The 21396-nt window shown below is 46.1% G+C and overlaps 1 protein-coding gene and 2 pseudogenes across 1 annotated transcript in view; 1 reads left to right on the top strand and 2 right to left on the bottom strand.

Moving 5' to 3' along the window:
- PLD5 (phospholipase D family member 5) overlaps window positions 1–21396 on the bottom strand; it is a gene marked incomplete at both ends in the record, with an annotated part of 589545 nt that overhangs the window by 178025 nt on the left and 390124 nt on the right. The gene's annotated exons all lie outside the window — the stretch shown is intronic.
- Window positions 6432–7289, bottom strand: LOC147665068 (E3 ubiquitin-protein ligase TRIM39 pseudogene; annotated as a pseudogene).
- LOC147665067 (E3 ubiquitin-protein ligase TRIM39 pseudogene) lies at window positions 7390–8247 on the top strand (annotated as a pseudogene).

Here is a 21396-nt window from a genome sequence, read left to right as displayed (position 1 = left end):
AATTAGAGGGCATGTTGTTGGAATGGTGTTGGATTTTAAGTCTGACACCTTTCCTACTGTTGCGTAGACTGGATTTGGAATAGCAAGTTATACTATTCCAAAGTCCAGCACCCCTCTAAAGCAAGTCGTTGTAAAGACATGCGTGGGAAAGGAACGTGTGGTAACATGGAAGTCAGGATAGAGACTGCGTTGTAAAGGCATGCGTGGTAAATGCATGCAGGGTTCTGCCATTCATCCCTATAGGCTACTTTGTGTATCATTCTGTCTTCTATGGACTGCTTGCACTGTAATGCATGCACAACTATTTTACATTGCAAAAATAGACTGATACATGACACACTAAAGGATTTATCTCAATAATGCATTATATATATTATGCAATTTTTTTAAATCTTTTTCTGTACTGCAAACTATTTCACTCTGGATTCAATATGCAAGCCGGGTCAATTGGCTTTGTCAATGCTTATTTCTTCAGTCACTGTCTGATGGTAGGGGTAGGCAAAGCTTTTAATACGTAAGAAATTTCTTGTTGGGCTTGTGTGCAGTTTCCCACTTTTCCTACATCTACACCCTGACTAGTTTTTCCATGCAAACAGATTTTTTTTCTTGTTAGTGCAAATTGATGCAGAACATTGAATTGACTTTAAAACTGTTTTCCTTGCTACTTTGAAACTGAATTGATGTTAGAGAACTTTTTTTCTCGAAACAACTTCAAAGGGGTCCTAACGTCTTAATTCTAACGTGACCTAGCTCTAGGACACCCCCGCGCCGCACGGCCACCAGCTGCTGTGTGCGTGTCCCCTGCCTGCTGCCTCGCTAGCCGAGCTCCGACGCGTGGCCACGCCCCCTGCCTCCTTGCAGCGTGGTCCGCGACCTGCCCCCGTAGTCATTGGTGTTTTCTACTGTTCTTAAGTGTTTCCCTGTAATTTGTAAAGTTGTAGTTGCTTTCTGTACTGCCTGTTGTTTTGCCTGTTTTGCCCCCTGCGTCCTCCCTCCCCGCTTCCCGCCACCGCCGCTAAGCCCCGCCCCTTTTGCCTTCTGGACCCTCCCCGCTCCCGCCTCCCAGCTGCTCCGCCCCCCCCGAGCACTTCGCCATATATGGCGACCGTGCGAACGCGCAGCGGTCACGCGCAGCGGGCGCGCCGATTGTGCGCCGAAGGCGCGCCAAAGGTAAGCCCGTCTGCGCCCGTCCGCGACCGGATCGCGACCAGCGCCAGGACCCCTGGCCCCCGAAGACCCCGACCGACCCGCCTGACGTACTCTGCCGCCACCCTCATCGCTCTCAACTCCGGCCGACTCCCTGAATGCCATCAAGCCACACCACGACACACCCACGGACCCTTCAGCTGCCACACCTGCAAGTTCTCCTGCACCCGGACCTGCCTCGCACCAGCACCCGCCAAGTCGAACTCCAGCAGCACCCACCTCAAGTGCATCCTGCTCAACACCCGCTCCGTCCACAGACACGCCATCGAACTCTGGAACCTCCTAGACGCCACAGCCCCTGACGTTGCCTTCCTCACAGAGACCTGGATGAACGCCTCTTCAGCTCCCGACATCGCCATCGCTATCCCAGAGGGCTACAAGATCGTCCGGAGGGACCGAAACGCCAACCAGATGGGAGGAGGCATCGCCATCATCCACAGGAACACCATCCGTCTCACGACCAGCACCGACAACACCCTGACCAGCGCCGAACACCTGCATTTCCAGATCCACACCAACCCGAACACCACCCTCAGAGGCACCCTGATCTACCGACCCCCTGGACCACGCACGCAATTCAGCGAGGACATCGCCGACTTCGTCAGCCCGCATGCCCTCCCCTCCGCTGACTACATCCTCCTGGGGGACCTGAACTTCCACCTGGAGAACAACAACGACCGCAACACCAGCACCCTGCTCGACAACCTCGCCAACCTGGGACTCAAGCAACTGGTGTCCACCCCCACCCACCTCGCCGGACACACACTCGACGCCGTCTTCTCATCCAGCACAGACATCAACTTCAGCCACGCCACAGAGCTTCAATGGACGGACCACAGCTGCGTCCACTTCACCTTCAAGAGAACGACGACCCACCAACACCAGCAACAGGCCGCCCGCAGAAGCTGGAACAAGATCACAGCAGACCAGCTCGTCACCTCCCTGAGCCAACACCCTCCTGCCAGCTCAGCGAACCCCAGCCAGGCCGCCGATAACATCACGAAATGGATCAGCAACTGCGCGGACGAACTCGCCCCGCTGAGGACCCCGCCCAGCAGACCCGGCAGCAAGAAGGCCCCATGGTTCACCGACGAACTCAAGAGCTCCAAGAAGAACTGCCGAGCCCTCGAGAAAGTCTGGAAAAGGGACCCGACACCGGACAACAGGACCTCCTACAAACTGGCCACCCGGAAACACCACCAGCTGATCCGAGCCGCCAAGAAAACAGCATTCAAGGACCGGTTGGACAACAACGCACACAACAGCAAGGAACTCTTCAACATCGTGAAAGAGCTCTCCAACCCCAGCGCAGGAAACAACGACATCACCCCATCGCAAGACCTCTGCAACTCCCTCGCCTCATACTTCCACAACAAGATCACGGACATACACAGCAGTTTCAACAACCAACCAACGCACACCACGACCGACCAGCCACCCCCCCCCACCACCACCCTCCACGCCTGGACCCCGATCAGCACAGAAGACACCATCCGCACGATGAACTCCATCCACTCCGGATCACCAACCGACCCCTGCCCTCACCACGTCTTCAACAAGGCCGACGCTGTCATCGCACCCCACCTGCGAGACATCATCAACACATCCTTCGACACCGCCATCTTCCCCGAGAGCTGGAAACACGCCGAACTCAGCGCTCTACTCAAGAAACCAACAGCAGACCCTGCCGACCTCAAGAACTACCGCCCCATCTCGCTTCTCCCGTTTCCAGCCAAAGTCATCGAGAAGACCGTCAACAAGCAGATGGCCGCCTTCCTCGAGACGAACGGATCCCTCGACCCCTCACAGTCCGGCTTCAGAGCCAAACACAGCACCGAGACCGCCCTCATCGCCGCCACCGATGACATCCGAGCCCTGATGGACAATGGAGAAACAGCGGCCCTCATCCTCCTAGACCTCTCCGCGGCATTCGACACGGTCTGCCACCGCACCCTAATACGGCGCCTCAGCAACATCGGAATTCAGGACAAGGCGCTGGAATGGATCATCTCCTTCCTCGACGGAAGAACACAGCGAGTCCGCCTACCACCGTACAAATCAGAGGCCTCCGAAGTCATCTGCGGCGTCCCCCAAGGATCATCACTGAGCCCCACCCTCTTCAACGTCTACATGAGCCCCCTCGCGGCCATCGTACGCAAACACCACCTCAGCATCATCTCCTACGCCGACGACACCCAGCTGATCCTCTCCCTGACCAACAACCCCGCCGCTGCCAGAGCCAACCTGCACGAAGGGATGAAAGAGGTAGCCGAGTGGATGACGACCAGCCGCCTGAAACTGAACTCGGACAAGACGGAGGTCCTCATCCTGGGCTCTTCACCCTCCGCCTGGGACGACTCCTGGTGGCCTCCCGCCCTGGGCACCGCACCCAAACCGACAGACCATGCACGAAACCTGGGCTTCATCCTGGACTCCTCCCTCTCCATGACCAGGCAAGTCAACAGCGTCTCCTCGGCATGCTTCAACATCCTACGCATGCTACGGAAGATCTTCTGGTGGATCCCCACAGAGACCAGGAAGACCGTCACCCAGGCCCTCGTCACTAGCCGACTGGACTACGGCAACGCCCTCTACGCCGGGACCACCGCCAAGCTCCAGAAGAGACTCCAGCGGATCCAAAACGCCTCAGCCAGACTCGTCCTCGACATCCCACGATCCAGCCACATCTCCGGACATCTGAGAGACCTTCACTGGCTCCCCATCAACAAGAGAATCACCTTCCGCCTCCTCACCCACGCACACAAAGCCCTACACGACCAAGGCCCGAGCTACCTCAACAGCCGAGTCAACTTCTACGCTCCCAAACGCCACCTCCGATCAGCCAACCACGCCCTCGCCGCCGTCCCCCGCATCCGAAGAGCGACCACAGGAGGAAGGTCCTTCTCCTACCTGGCCGCCAAGACCTGGAACTCCCTCCCGTCCGACCTGCGCCTGACCCAAGACCACCTATCCTTCAGGAAGAAGCTGAAGACCTGGCTGTTCGAGCAGTAGCGGCACCCCCCCCTCCCCAGCGCCTTGAGACCCTACGGGTATGTAGCGCGCTTTATAAGTGTCACTGATTGATTGATTGATTGATTGAATTCTAAAGTGAAAATCCACATGCACAAAACCTCCCATAATATAGATATTCAGGTATTATTCACGAAAATTAAAGGAAATTTATTGAGAAAACTTTGTTAATTTACACACTCCAGTTAATAGTAGATCAACAATGCAGTGAGAGATATTTGATAAGGGGATAGCAGAGATCTGGTACACAGGCAGGCAGATGTTCTTATAATAACATCACCAGCTTTGACAAACCACTACATATTTTAAAGATATGTCCTGCTGCTAATTTGGCCAACAGTAATTCGGGCATTTCCAAAACATTATACAGGGACAGTCTATCACTGAGTCTATCACTGAGAAGATCAGATTTATCATCCAATAAAATCTATTAGCAGCTCCTTCTCTATGTATGCCACACCATGTTTCAATTCCCAACTTTTTTCTGCCTATTATCCAATATGTTATGGTCATTGCCCAGTCCTCACTGTACATTCTCTTAGAGGTATCATTTAACAGGAGAAGCAAGTACCAACCAGCAGAAGCATCCTTCTGGAGTTGAGTGCCATGAAACAAGGCTTGTCTGTAGAAGGATAGAAGTAACACAAGAAGATTTGTTTTTAATATAAATGGGAGGAATGCAGAAACTTCTTAGAATTTCCTGGCGTTCCATTCTGACATTTGTGTATGACCTGCAGGGCACACATTTGAATCCCAGGAGGGTCAGTAGAGCTTTATATCCTTCATGGATCAATAAATGGAGTAAATTACTTCTTTGATAGTCATCTACTAGACTTAGAAAGAGCAGTTGTAGTATAGGCATATAGAAACTAGAGATAATATTTGTCATTAATCGGAGTTGAAGGGTCGCAGGGCAAAATGGGGATAATGAGCCCCATTTGTAACAACTGGGCTATCTTCATTGATGTCCTGGGACCTCTATACTGAAGAACCCTTAACTGGGAACCAAGTACCCTTTTTAGCACCTGACTTTCAAAGCTGGAAGTCAGAGGAGTCAAAATTGAGTGAAGGATCTGTGGCTAGAGACTCCGCACTCAGAAACAACACTTAATAAATTACTGTTCGGTACATTTGACATAAATTGCCTTTTCGTCCTGGTAAAATTGGCTCTCACAACAGATTCCGAGGAGTCATATAATTCTAGCTGACCCATTTCAGTGAATGCTGATTTGATATACTTTAACTAAGGGATTTTTCTTGCCCACTCCCGATTCATACAATCTCTCAGAATTACTTGGTTGAGCCGGGTCTCCGTATTTAGCCAAATCGAAATCCATCTTAGTATGGGTCGTAACACTAGTTGGTCAAAAATGTATCCAATGCCTAATTCATCATGTATGCTATGAGAGGGTGTGGATTGAGGTAAGAATAACAAATGCTTAAAAAATTTGCTACTACTTGCAATTCTGGGGCATCTATGTAACCAAAAAACACAATTGGGGGGAGGGTCAAAGGGAATATTTATAGACCTGTCAACTCATTCCCTTACTCAAGTACGAAACACCAACAAGAGCAGACCAGGTCTTGGGATGGTGTGTCACTATGACACTAACTCTGAAAAAGTAAGATGCGCATGTGTATGAATGTTGTTGGAAGTTGTTAGACACACAAGGCTAGGATAAAGTCCCATCAGACCACCCTGTCGGTGGATTTTACGTCATGTGGGGCTTGTTGATCAGTCATTCCCACACTCAGCCATATAGTGCTGTAGTGGAAACGAATGTCAGTGATCCAGCCATGATAGTTTGTCATGAAGTGGACTAAGTAAAGTGCAGTGCTCTAAGATATTATGGTGAATTAAAAATGGCTACGCTGCCCCAGAGAGAAGGTGCATGCTGGAGTCAGTGTGTCAATAGTTAAAAACAACGCCGGGTAAGAAAATTGTACTACCCTATGGCGTTTGTGAAAATCGGTCGACATGTTTCTGCTTACGGGGCAATTCCCCAGCTTTCTTCAGGACCTCAGGTTTATATTCGCTACTGCCACTGTAACCACAAGTGATGTTTAGTGATTAACACTTAAATAAGTTTCCTAGTAGACAGAACAAATACATATCTACCAGGAACTGAAACGCTTAAACGTCCACTGGCGGAGGAAAAGTATATCTTCTTCCCAGCTTTATGTGGGTGAAGGCCTCACCTCACCCGGCACCCGCTCGGGAGCATGAGGCCCCGCTCTTTATAAATCTTCACCACCACCTCTGGGCTCTGAATCTTCACATTATTGCACCTGCTTAGGGTGCTTCTGACATCCTTCAAGAGTTCCCACGCCGGTGCCTCAGACTTCTTTTCTATCTCCATTATCAGGGCCTTGAGAGAGGTGATTTGATTGGACAGCTTGGTGATATTTGCACTTTCTATCATAGTCATTTTCTTCTCCATCTCCTCCAGTCTTCTGTGCAGTGCTTGCTCATTTTCTTTCAGAAGCTGCCGTAGCTTTTCAAATTCAGATTCAATTTTATTCTTCTCAGTTCTTAGCTTGTTCTTCATGGTTTTATACTGTTCCACCTCCTTGAGTTTAGACTCCAGAAAATATCCCTCCTGTTTCTTCAGGACAAGCAGCCACTCTTGAAGTTTCACCTTGTACTCCTCTGCAGCCTCCTCTACAGGACTTGCTGAGTGAGTTTTATGCTCCTTGGACTCCCGGCAGACCCAGCATATCATCCTCTGATCCTCTGCACAGAACAGCCTCAGTTTCTCTTCATGTTTCTCACACAGATTCTCCTCCGGGGGCTTCACGGGGGGCAGATGAAGCTGTTTAGCAATTTCCGCCACGTTCCCAAGTTGCCTGTTGGGTCGGAGGCTTTTCCCAGAAGATATTTCCCTGCACTGTGGACAGGGGAAGTTTCCATCTCTTCCCTCCCAGCTCTGGGTGATGCAGGAGCGGCAGAAGTTGTGGCCACAATCGATCATCACCGGATCAGAAAAATATTCCAAACAGATGGAACAAGTGGCCTCTTCCTTGAGGCTCCCGAGCTGAGCTGCTGCCGCCATGATGCAGAAATGCAGGAAGTGAAGGTAAGTTTCAGTTTCTCTCTCTTTGTGCAGTGAGAGAGAAACTGAAACTTACCTTCACTTCCTGCATTTCTGCATCATGGCGGCAGCAGCTCAGCTCGGGAGCCTCAAGGAAGAGGCCACTTGTTCCATCTGTTTGGAATATTTTTCTGATCCGGTGATGATCGATTGTGGCCACAACTTCTGCCGCTCCTGCATCACCCAGAGCTGGGAGGGAAGAGATGGAAACTTCCCCTGTCCACAGTGCAGGGAAATATCTTCTGGGAAAAGCCTCCGACCCAACAGGCAACTTGGGAACGTGGCGGAAATTGCTAAACAGCTTCATCTGCCCCCCGTGAAGCCCCCGGAGGAGAATCTGTGTGAGAAACATGAAGAGAAACTGAGGCTGTTCTGTGCAGAGGATCAGAGGATGATATGCTGGGTCTGCCGGGAGTCCAAGGAGCATAAAACTCACTCAGCAAGTCCTGTAGAGGAGGCTGCAGAGGAGCACAAGGTGAAACTTCAAGAGTGGCTGCTTGTCCTGAAGAAACAGGAGGGATATTTTCTGGAGTCTAAACTCAAGGAGGTGGAACAGTATAAAACCATGAAGAACAAGCTAAGAACTGAGAAGAATAAAATTGAATCTGAATTTGAAAAGCTACGGCAGCTTCTGAAAGAAAATGAGCAAGCACTGCACAGAAGACTGGAGGAGATGGAGAAGAAAATGACTATGATAGAAAGTGCAAATATCACCAAGCTGTCCAATCAAATCACCTCTCTCAAGGCCCTGATAATGGAGATAGAAAAGAAGTCTGAGGCACCGGCGTGGGAACTCTTGAAGGATGTCAGAAGCACCCTAAGCAGGTGCAATAATGTGAAGATTCAGAGCCCAGAGGTGGTGGTGAAGATTTATAAAGAGCGGGGCCTCATGCTCCCGAGCGGGTGCCGGGTGAGGTGAGGCCTTCACCCACATAAAGCTGGGAAGAAGATATACTTTTCCTCCGCCAGTGGACGTTTAAGCGTTTCAGTTCCTGGTAGATATGTATTTGTTCTGTCTACTAGGAAACTTATTTAAGTGTTAATCACTAAACATCACTTGTGGTTACAGTGGCAGTAGCGAATATAAACCTGAGGTCCTGAAGAAAGCTGGGGAATTGCCCCGTAAGCAGAAACATGTCGACCGATTTTCACAAACGCCATAGGGTAGTACAATTTTCTTACCCGGCGTTGTTTTTAACTATTGACACACTGACTCCAGCATGCACCTTCTCTCTGGGGCAGCGTAGCCATTTTTAATTCACCATAATATCTTAGAGCACTGCACTTTACTTAGTCCACTTCATGACAAACTATCATGGCTGGATCACTGACATTCGTTTCCACTACAGCACTATATGGCTGAGTGTGGGAATGACTGATCAACAAGCCCCACATGACGTAAAATCCACCGACAGGGTGGTCTGATGGGACTTTATCCTAGCCTTGTGTGTCTAACAACTTCCAACAACATTCATACACATGCGCATCTATGTAACCCCAAATGTCACTACCAAAACTTACTGTTGAAATACATTTAGTTGGGTAAATTTTAATAAGCGCCTTCATGGGCTTGTTACCCATTTATTAGGTGAATTCAAAATGTGCTCATACAGTACTGGCCATCAAGTTTCTTTTCACAACAAGAAGCAGAGTCCATGACCCCTTACCATCAAATACAACACCCAGAGATATAAAGGCATCCACCCTGGTGATTTCACAATGTTCTAAAATATATTTCCTCTTCTTAGTTTGCCTTAGTCCAACAATCATAATGTGGGTTTTTTATAATTAGTGCTCAAGTCTAAATTCTTCTGGGAGTCATAAATTCTGGTATCCCAGATATGTAGGACGGCACTTTCAAATTCTAAATAATGCTCTTCTCTACTTATGGAAGGTTGTAATGCTACTGCTATGTGGCACCCCAATACAGACAACTTTTCGCCATAGTACTCTGCCTCCTTGGAGCACTGCACCAAATATGCAGAATTTTCTTGGCATGCCTTATGGGGCATTCCACCAGAACCATGGTGATTCGCTTGATGCTGCAGTGAGCCATGCTCCTTTTATTTTCCAAGTGCAATGCACTCTTTTCGCTTCTTTCTTTTTTTCTAACCGGTACCCTGCTCCTCATGTGGTCTACTAGCACTTGGTACTGATATGTCTGCATATTAGTTTAAGCCCATGTGGCAAGCCAATTTGCCTTTTATACTGCCTGCTTTGAAGCCGGGAACTGCATTTCTCCCAGCTGCCTTGTGACAGCACAGATGGAAAACGGACCATGGTGTGCTCCCCAACCCACAGACACATGCACAGAGAATAAGAGAGGTACACCTCTCTCAGTAGCAGTTGCTATCAGGGAAAAATGGTGGGCGGGGGACTTGGGAGTACGGTAATAACTAACAGGGTACCCATCAGTCACCACTCGGAACCGCCCTTCATCATTTGGGATTCCTGTATTGCCATATGTTAGGAACAGCAAGGGTTTCACAATGGAGGTAAGATGTGCACACCTCTGATAAACCTAATGCTGTCCTATATGGTGGGAGTCTCACAGGCTATACGTTAGCTGGACAAAAAAGAGGGTGACTGGTGTGCAGTGCATGTGAAGAAAGTGCTAAGTGAAACTAAAATTGGGTGAGGGAGCAGAAAATACCTTTATTCTATGTTTTGCTCGCTCCTCCAATGTTAAAAAGCAGTGAAGGTAAATTGAACAAATATTTACCCAGATGTAATGGTCAACATGTTTCTGCAAATATGGGGACTACAGAGTCCGTTGCATTCATCAGGACCTTATTAAAAGCTACTGCAAAATTATTATGTGAAAAGTGAGGTAAAGAAAAAGTGACTACAATTATCAATCTGCGACATGAATAAAGATCACCTGGATCCCTAGGTTTCGTCTGTTTTCGCAGTCGTTGTATGTCACTGGTGGAAAAAGACACAGACATAAAAAAGAAGAGTAACCACATTAATTTGTAAACAGTTAGAATGTGTTTAGTACATATATAACCACAATTGATTTTGTCAAAAACACTTTGGTTTTCAGTTTTTTTACCACGTGAAGATGCTTTAAATTCTTTCATGGGAGAATATATACTTCATCTTACCATTATGATCGAAGTAGAAGGCTGCACCTCGCCTGGCAACGGCTCAGGATACGAGGGAAGCACCGCTCTATAAAAAGGAAGCAAAGAGCAAAAATGTCATCGCTCCCTAGGTTTGTCTGAAGATTGGGTACGCATCGGCACAGCGTCAAGAAGCAATGTTGTTTAAAGTAAACATTTGGCACCTAGACGGTGACTCCGTGTGCCTCACGTTGCTCGGTGATGTTTGTTAAGAGTAAATCAATACAGGGGAGCATTCGTCATTTTCACCTGCCTGAAAGGAGTTTTAAATGCAACACAAGCGGGACGCAATAGCGAGTCTAGTATGCCCCACGTACAAAGCTAGGAAAACAACACACCTGCCTATGCTGAGCAGCTATTTTCTAGAAAACAACAATTGTTGAAATGTACATGAAAAAATAGCATGAACACTTGCTTTAAGAATTGCAGCGTTTACTTTAATTCTTTGAAGACTATTACGTACAAAGCTAACAGGCAACTCGTTAGCGAGTCAGCACTCGTCATTTTCACCCGCCTGAAAGGAGTTTTGAATGCAACACAAGCGGGACGCAATAGCGAGTCTAGTATGCCCCGCGTACAAAGCTAACAGACAACTCGTCAGCGAGTCAGCGATATGGCGCTTAAAAGATGAAAAGGAGAGGAACGCCAATTCCTCGAGGTGCTTACCTATCCGTCGGCACTTCGCCGCCTTCCTCTGAACCGATGGGGAGGCAACGAAGTACTGCAGACACACGGGTTAAGAGCATGTTAGAGATTGGTCCGGGGCCGGTCAGGTGGTATCGGCGGACCAATCAGTACGCTCCAACTGTCAAAGATTGGAAAGACAGCTTACACGAGCCATGATTGGTTGGCGGAGAATCACGTGATCGGGACTTTAGTCTGTATTGAGTATATTCATAGGTTAAGCCCTGGTTGCCATGGGACTCCTACTTGTTTATCTTGTCAATAAGGAGGAACTACGAGTGTTACCTGTTCAAGGGGACTTTGGAGCAGTGACCCTCGTAAAATATATTGAGATATTTCCCAATGTTTAATATTGTTTGCGCATGTGTTTAACGTATCATGTATGAGAAATCATCGAGTGTCACAAAATAGCGCATAGTGAGCCTGCAAGAATGTACTCAGTAGGATGTTGAAAAACTTGCTATGCATCAGTGTTGTTAGTAGTTTCACAGGAAGAGCTACTCTGAAATGCACAGTCTTGAGGTGTCTTGACCAGTATCGGTTGATGAATATTTATGACTAAGGTCACGGAGTTAAAGAGTAGACCAAGGAATCTCATCGTTGAGTCCACTCCGGTTTGTGCCCAGCTTGAATACCCATTTTTGTTCCTTACGCATGAGAAAGTTGGTATGGTCAGTTACATGCGGAGGAATATAGGGCTGTTCAAGGACAGTCCACACAAAGGCAGTAGGATCATGTTGTTTTTCTATAAAGTGATTCGTCAACTTTGTAGCTTGTCTTTTTCGACGAATCGTACTTTTATGTTCGGAGATTCGGATTTTTACTTTCCGAGTAGTCATTCCGACATATTTGAGACCACAAGGACAAGTGATCAAGTAAATTAGATTATCACTATTGCAGTTCGTGAATTTTGTTTGTCTTCATGGTCTGTTGGTGCCAATGTCGACCTCGATAGATTTAATTGTTTGGGGGCAAGCTTGGCATGATCCACACGGATGGTGGCCTGTTACAGGTGGTAGGTTCCAGATAGTTCCAAGAGCCCTGGGTATGGTGTTCCGTGGTCTTGTATGAACAATGCGGTCTCTCAAGTTCGGACCTCTCTTGAAGGAAAACAGGGGTTTCTCAATGGTTTCTTTTCCTGAATTGAGAATTGACCAGTGTTTTTTTATTATTTTCTGGATGTCATTTGATGAGGTACCAAACGTGGTGACACATGTAAGTCTGTTCAATGTAGTTTTTTCCACTGGTGGTTCGAGGAGAGCCAGTCTGTTGTTATTGCCGGCTCGTTTAATTGATCTTCTAACCAGTTTTGGTGGATATTTTCTGCTTACCAATTGTTGTTGTAAGGCTCTAGAATGTGTCAAGTAGCCTTCTTTGGTCGAACAATTCCTCTGTATTCTCAAAAATTGTCCATAAGGCAGATTCTCTTTGAGAGATCTAGGATGGTGGCTGTCAAAGCAGAGTAAAGAGTTTTTGGCCATCGGTTTTTTGTAAAGTTCTGATTGCAAGCCTTCTGGGGTGGAAAAAATCTTAAGGTCCAGGAATGCAATGGCAGTTTTACTCACTTCCACAGTGAATCGCAGGAAATTATTCCTGCTGTTTAGCCAGTGATGAAATATCATAAGGTCTTCAAGCGTTCCTCTCCAGATTACCAATATATCATCGATATATCGCTTCCAGAGAAGCCTACTGTCCCTTGGAACAAGATCCGACACCAGACATACAAAGGCTGATTAAAGGAATGGTTGAAGAAGCGCTGACAGAAGGCTGGGTCACTCGAAATGAAGCTACCTTTCTATGCACGGAACATCCGGTAATGCCCTACTTTTACTGCCTCCCCAAGGTGCATAAAGAGCAGAGGCCTCCACCCGGACGGCCAATAATCTCGGGCATTGGATCCGCGTTAGAACCGCTTTCCACCTTTGTGGATAATTTTTTACGCCCAATGGTATTAGAGATGCCCACCTATCTCAGAGACACAACAGATGTGTTACGCCTCCTTCCAGAAATTGAATTCAATGTAGAGACTGACCATCTAGTTTCATTCGACGTGGAGTCGCTGTATACATCTATACCCCAAGATGAGACCCTAGAAGTCATCTCTTCTCTCTTGAGGGCAAGGGATCTGAACAGCATAACACCTGTCAGTTTCATCATGGACTGTGCGACCATAGCCATGAAAAGAAACTTTTTCAGATTCGAGGAAACAGTGTATCTTCAAACGTCTGGTACCAGTATGGGGAGCGTTTTCGCCCCCATCTTGGCGAACCTTTACGTTCATCATTTTGAACAAGAACACATTTTGAATGACACCAATCCATATATCACTTCCATAATCATATGGAAGCGATATATCGATGATATATTGGTAATCTGGAGAGGAACGCTTGAAGACCTTATGATATTTCATCACTGGCTAAACAGCAGGAATAATTTCCTGCGATTCACTGTGGAAGTGAGTAAAACTGCCATTGCATTCCTGGACCTTAAGATTTTTTCCACCCCAGAAGGCTTGCAATCAGAACTTTACAAAAAACCGATGGCCAAAAACTCTTTACTCTGCTTTGACAGCCACCATCCTAGATCTCTCAAAGAGAATCTGCCTTATGGACAATTTTTGAGAATACAGAGGAATTGTTCGACCAAAGAAGGCTACGTGACACATTCTAGAGCCTTACAACAACAATTGGTAAGCAGAAAATATCCACCAAAACTGGTTAGAAGATCAATGAAACGAGCCGGCAATAACAACAGACTGGCTCTCCTCGAACCACCAGTGGAAAAAACTACATTGAACAGACTTACATGTGTCACCACGTTTGGTACCTCATCAAATGACATCCAGAAAATAATAAAAAAACACTGGTCAATTCTCAATTCAGGAAAAGAAACCATTGAGAAACCCCTGTTTTCCTTCAAGAGAAGTCCGAACTTGAGAGACCGCATTGTTCATACAAGACCACGGAACACCATACCCAGGGCTCTTGGAACTATCTGGAACCTACCACCTGTAACAGGCCACCATCCGTGTGGATCATGCCAAGCTTGCCCCCAAACAATTAAATCTATCGAGGTCGACATTGGCACCAACAGACCATGGAGACAAACAAAATTCACGAACTGCAATAGTGATAATCTAATTTACTTGATCACTTGTCCTTGTGGTCTCAAATATGTCGGAATGACTACTCGGAAAGTAAAAATCCGAATCTCCGAACATAAAAGTACGATTCGTCGAAAAAGACAAGCTACAAAGTTGACGAATCACTTTATAGAAAAACAACATGATCCTACTGCCTTTGTGTGGACTGTCCTTGAACAGCCCTATATTCCTCCGCATGTAACTGACCATACCAACTTTCTCATGCGTAAGGAACAAAAATGGGTATTCAAGCTGGGCACAAACCGGAGTGGACTCAACGATGAGATTCCTTGGTCTACTCTTTAACTCCGTGACCTTAGTCATAAATATTCATCAACCGATACTGGTCAAGACACCTCAAGACTGTGCATTTCAGAGTAGCTCTTCCTGTGAAACTACTAACAACACTGATGCATAGCAAGTTTTTCAACATCCTACTGAGTACATTCTTGCAGGCTCACTATGCGCTATTTTGTGACACTCGAGGATTTCTCATACATGATACGTTAAACACATGCGCAAACAATATTAAACATTGGGAAATATCTCAATATATTTTACGAGGGTCACTGCTCCAAAGTCCCCTTGAACAGGTAACACTCGTAGTTCCTCCTTATTGACAAGATAAACAAGTAGGAGTCCCATGGCAACCAGGGCTTAACCTATGAATATACTCAATACAGACTAAAGTCCCGATCACGTGATTCTCCGCCAACCAATCATGGCTCGTGTAAGCTGTCTTTCCAATCTTTGACAGTTGGAGCGTACTGATTGGTCCGCCGATACCACCTGACCGGCCCCGGACCAATCTCTAACATGCTCTTAACCCGTGTGTCTGCAGTACTTCGTTGCCTCCCCATCGGTTCAGAGGAAGGCGGCGAAGTACCGACGGATAGGTAAGCACCTCGAGGAATTGGCGTTCCTCTCCTTTTCATCTTTTAAGCGCCATATCGCTGACTCGCTAACGAGTTGTCTGTTAGCTTTGTACGCGGGGCATACTAGACTCGCTATTGCGTCCCGCTTGTGTTGCATTCAAAACTCCTTTCAGGCGGGTGAAAATGACGAGTGCTGACTCGCTAACGAGTTGCCTGTTAGCTTTGTACGCGGGGCATACTAGACTCGCTATTGCGTCCCGCTTGTGTTGCATTTAAAACTCCTTTCAGGCAGGTGAAAATGACGAGTGCTCCCCTGTATTGATTTACTCTTAACAAACATCACCGAGCAACGTGAGGCACACGGAGTCACCGTCTAGGTGCCAAATGTTTACTTTAAACAACATTGCTTCTTGCCGCTGTGCCGATGCGTACCCAATCTTCAGACAAACCTAGGGAGCGATGACATTTTTGCTCTTTGCTTCCTTTTTATAGAGCGGTGCTTCCCTCGTATCCTGAGCCGTTGCCAGGCGAGGTGCAGCCTTCTACTTCGATCATAATGGTAAGATGAAGTATATATTCTCCCATGAAAGAATTTAAAGCATCTTCACGTGGTAAAAAAACTGAAAACCAAAGTGTTTTTGACAAAATCAATTGTGGTTATATATGTACTAAACACATTCTAACTGTTTACAAATTAATGTGGTTACTCTTCTTTTTTATGTCTGTGTCTTTTTCCACCAGTGACATACAACGACTGCGAAAACAGACGAAACCTAGGGATCCAGGTGATCTTTATTCATGTCGCAGATTGATAATTGTAGTCACTTTTTCTTTACCTCACTTTTCACATAATAATTTTGCAGTAGCTTTTAATAAGGTCCTGATGAATGCAACGGACTCTGTAGTCCCCATATTTGCAGAAACATGTTGACCATTACATCTGGGTAAATATTTGTTCAATTTACCTTCACTGCTTTTTAACATTGGAGGAGCGAGCAAAACATAGAATAAAGGTATTTTCTGCTCCCTCACCCAATTTTAGTTTCACTTAGCACTTTCTTCACATGCACTGCACACCAGTCACCCTCTTTTTTGTCCAGCTAACGTATAGCCTGTGAGACTCCCACCATATAGGACAGCATTAGGTTTATCAGAGGTGTTCACATCTTACCTCCATTGTGAAACCCTTGCTGTTCCTAACATATGGCAATACAGGAATCCCAAATGATGAAGGGCGGTTCCGAGTGGTGACTGATGGGTACCCTGTTAGGGATCACAAGGTGCCCACCTAATCTTACAACTTATTCAGATGTAAGTTCACTCACATATTTTTAGAAGTACCACACTTTTTTGTTGTTTAGACCCAGTGACATCGATTGTGTTTTTCAGTTCTTTAGGGAATATGCCACTGCTAGGTCTCTAAATTCCCTGTTGCCCCCCCCCCACCCTAGTTTGTTCAGTACGGCAATAACAACAAAAATAACTTACCTGTTGAACGCTGCCTCACCACTCTTCTGCTCCTCTGGCTCAACTGCAACACTGGATCCCAGACTCCCCTATGGCCAATCCAGACGTTGCTCTCATGCTGCTGGCAGTATGAGAGAAGCACAGGGATTGGCCTGAGCAGGCTGGATTTGCACTCCCAGAGAGACTGGGAGCCCGTGCCTCGAACCCAGCAGCACAGCTCAGGTTGGAGACATCTCAGGGCGAATGTTGGTTTGGCTGACCTAAGACAGCATCCAAACCCACATGTGCACTTTCAGTAGTGCCAACCACTCCTCCTCCATGCCTGTCATCACAGTGGCCCCACCCCCAAGACTCAGCCCTGTAAAGAAAAACAAAATGATAATTAACTTGTGTGATTATCATTTTATTTTTCTAGTTTTCCATCTGCTTGCGGGGGAGCGACGCTACTCCGCCATAACGGAGGAGCCACCGCTGACCTCCCTGAGCCCGGACATCTAGTGTCGCGTTCACCCCCAGACTAATATTTCACTAGGACTCTGGCCTCTTACCCCTAACATCGCAAGAGCAGACTTTATTTTAAAAGGGGACAATGGGAGTTAGCACTCAAAACCATTTTACCCGACCTTACAGTGAGTGAGACTTAATCAGTCAGAATCCGTGCCACCTGCCAGTAATACTACCTACCATTGGATGGTGCAAAGTGCCTGCTATACATACCTTAGAGGTGAACACTAGATGCTGCTATCAATAGGAATATAGTGTCCGTGGGATTCCCCACCAATTAACACTAGGAAGTGGGTGGGCAGGGAGATCCACTTATGCAGTGTGACCACAGTGTCTAAACAAAATGCCCAATTAGATTAGTCTTTTGTAACCTCTGCAGTGTTTCATGTGTAATGAAAAGGCCTAAGCCTGTATATAGGATAAATACATTGTTGCTGTTTTGCCCTAACATCAGTATATCTTTGTAATCGATGCTTATCATCATACGTTGATCATTTCTTTGAGCTCTGGTGGACAATGAAAGAATGGGTTATCATAATGAAGAAGATAAGGACAACTGTAAGTCATTAAGGAACTAGACTCAAGGAGTGTCTGAAATTTTAACACAAGCTGAGTAGTAAAAACAGGTATTGGATACTTACCGAGAGGAGTGAGGGATTAATTAAGAAAATCAAGATAATTAAACTGAACTACAAGGCACTTAAGAAAAGGAGTGAAGCAATTAGAAAGCAAAGCATGGCACTTGACAAAGGAAAAGGCAAAATATAAAGGAGAGGTAAATTGTGAGTGCAGTAAGAGTACACACATCAACTATTAATGTCTTATCACGCTATATTTAATTAAATGACCTTCAATAAAAATGTTCACAGGTATCAATCAAGCATATCTTTCAATTTAATTTACAAATGAGATAAGTCGAGACTTCTTTGAGGAAATTGCTTTCCACTTTGCCTGAATGCCAGTCCATTAGCTGGAATGTTTACCTGCTACTTGCATTACAGAGTTCGGACTGGGCCTTTCGAATGCAGCCATGCATTTGAAGACCAGCCAAGAGCAGTGCTTAATTTGCGTCAGTGGTTTCCGGTGCTCAGCACCGGTACTAAATTGTCAACACTGGCACTCACGACAGTGTGCCAAAAGGTGGCACTGTCTGGCTAATTTAGAAATGACCACAACAACTGTTAATTATTAATCCAATATACATTAAAAATTACTGTTACCTGCCGCCCAAACCATCCTTATAGCTTTGGGGACCTGAAATTTTTTGAATTTTCACACTTTCTAGGGTGTGATGTTTAGTAGCTGTGTTGTTACTATCATTGGCAATGCTAAATTGTATTGAAACTGCAGCTGACTATACATACGTTTAGCACCTCAATCACAGTGTCCACAAAATATTAATGTCCTGTGCCAATAGCCTCCGAGACCCGGTGCAGTTTGGTCCCACTGGTAATCCAGAGACACGAGTTGAAGAAGAATGGAGATAGCACCAGGGGTGAAGTCACAGTAACCAATAGGATATTTTCAAGTCTTTTATTCTTCTTTGTGTTAAAACAACAGGACAACAGCCAACGCGTTTCGTTCCATACATAGGAACATCATCAGAGCAGAGAGAATCTTGTATGGATAACGTCCCACTTTGAGTATCAGGGCGATAGTCAACCCCTCGATATGAACAGTGTAGGGTCTGATTCCGACCAGAGCGTGTAAGTGACCCTAACTAATGTCAGTGCCGTATTTACATTGAAGTCAATTAACTGTGGTGGTTACCGCCAAGATATCTAACAGGTATTCAGCACGATTAGAAGGATCAGAGAAAGAGGCGTTCAGCCAAACAGATTTGTAACTGTGTTTTAATGTCCTCACCCCCAGAAATAATGTGGTTACTGACAAGTACCACCTGACAGCTGTCTTCTGGAATAGTAGTAGGTACAACAGAGCTAGTCGCAATGATGAACAGCTGCCCGCCACTCCCCAGAACGAGTGAAGTTGTAATATACTTCAGTTGCGCAATCGCAGATGCCTTGTAGCAAGAGGAAATTGCTGTTCCACTTTGCCTGAATGCCAGTCCATTAGCCGGAATGTTTACCTGCTACCTCCATTACATAGTTCATACAGGCCTTTCGAATGCAGCCATGTGCAGAAGAACAGTGCTTAATTTGAATCTGTGGTTTCCCGTGCTCGGCACCGGTACTAAATTGTCAACACTGGCACTCACGACAGTCTGCCAAAAGGTGGCACTGTCTAGCGAATTTAGAAATGACCACAACAACTGTTAATTAATAATTCAATATACATTAAAAATGACTGTTACCTGCCACCCAAGCCATTCTTACAGCTTTGGGGACCTGAAAAAAGTTGAGTTTTCACACTTTTTAGGGTGTGATGTTTAGTAGTTGCGTTGTTACTATCATTGGCAATGCTGGCAGGGGCAAATGTGTGGTGCAAGCTGCAGTGGCCTGCTGACGAGAGCCCTGGCAGTGATTCCGTTTACAAATTAAGCACTGGCCTAAAGAGAGGGAGTGATGGCATGGAAGGACTAACAGTCTCAGATTCACCTTTCGACAACTGCCAGCCAGACACCTATTTATTGCGTGTCATCTTGTGGAGAGAGGTCCCTACGCTTATAACTGCAGGGACATACTTTAGCCTTGCACAGGAGAGAGACTTTGGGTGGTAATATCTGCAGCCATCTAAGGACCAGATAAGGCTGAGCTGGGAGCTCTGTTCTTTTCACTTTCCAGACTCTCTACCTACATTAGAAGTCTCTGAGCAACCAGTGAGGAGTGTGAGCTTGAAACGTGGAGGTACATTATGCGTGGCGATATGGGTCCGGAGTAAGTCAGACGGAGATGACTTGAGCAGCACAAGACTTCTCACTGAAGTATGCTCGCTCCGCACGCCCTCAGAGGGAGCCACCGAGCCTTTAATTAAGAGTTATAGGTACAACTGACCCATAACAGTTCAGCGCACTTCTTGACGCCCTAAGAAGAAAGGGAAAGTGCAACTACTTACCTTCGCAGGACACAAAATGTGACCTGCCAATCCAGTCCAGAAGAAAGATTTCCGACCCGACTGGGCAACCACAGGGCTGAAACATGTTGACCGCTTGACCACCTATTTCCTGACACAGGTGCTATAGAACAGTAGCCCTTCTAGTCATGCACCACAATTCTTTTTAATCTTGCCCCTGACTAAATAAATTTAAACCAGGGGCAAGATGGTAATTTTAGCTCACTCCACTCTCACCCTCACTACTCCTGATCACCATCCCTGATCACTACGGCCAACAACCAGTTGGTCTCTCTCCTGGTGGAGGAAAGCACATATAAGACCCAATGATGATGCTTTTCATGTAAGAAACAAAAGTGGACAACCAAGATATACCGCTACTACGAGTACTATGTGAATGAGGGTTTTTTAGACGGTAAGAACCCCAGACCCTGGTAAAAACAGGACAAGTGACCCATTCACCCCTGATTACTTGATATGGGGCTGAGCCCAGAACATCTTTCCTGGGCAAGGGATGGCAACCATAGGCTAAGTTCATGCTTAGGTTATTGACGCGCCTGGACTCTGCTCAATGCCCCCTCACCCAAAGGAACGAGGGGCTATAGGGATTTTAAACAGGGATTTTAAATATGAGTGGTGACTACTCCTGGGATTCTTGGGTGCTTACTGAATCCAGTTCTCCTTTAACATTAAATGAATCAAAGAAGAGAAAGCCACTATCCAAATGTAGGAGGGAGACAAGAGTGGAAAAAAACTTACATGTAAAAGAAAGAGACCTTGCAAAGGCCTACTCCATGAAATTCATGCATTACATCTGTTACGAGAAAAACATGAGGGCAAAATGTAATCGCTATTTTGAAATAGTGGCACATGCCTAAGTTTTACTGTGTCCTTCAATGCATCAGTCATTGGTGAGAGGGAGAGAGCCAATCAGTTGTTTGCAGATTCACTATTTCCTTAAAATCACACAGGTTTCATTTTCTTTTTTACTGTGAATCAGTAGAGATCCAAACTCTATCTATCTCAGAAAAGCCTTCACAAGAGGTGAATTACAAAAAGATTCATCCAAAGTAGCACCTGACCTTCAAGATTTAATAATACTTTTTGAGAATTGATTAATTGATTAAATGAAGTTCCAATAAGATTGTGGTCGCAGACGGGGGATGGTGAACAAGCCAGTGTGCCATTATCTCAGTGTAACCACAATGCACACTTATGATTGAGTATGATGAAGTGGCTTCAATACGATCTAGACGTGT

The sequence above is a fragment of the Lissotriton vulgaris genome, unplaced genomic scaffold (assembly GCF_964263255.1).
Source record: "Lissotriton vulgaris unplaced genomic scaffold, aLisVul1.2 SCAFFOLD_1466, whole genome shotgun sequence".
NCBI lineage: Eukaryota > Metazoa > Chordata > Amphibia > Caudata > Salamandridae > Lissotriton > Lissotriton vulgaris.
Note: the sequence above shows the minus strand (reverse complement) of the source record. Positions and strands in the feature narration are given on the sequence as shown.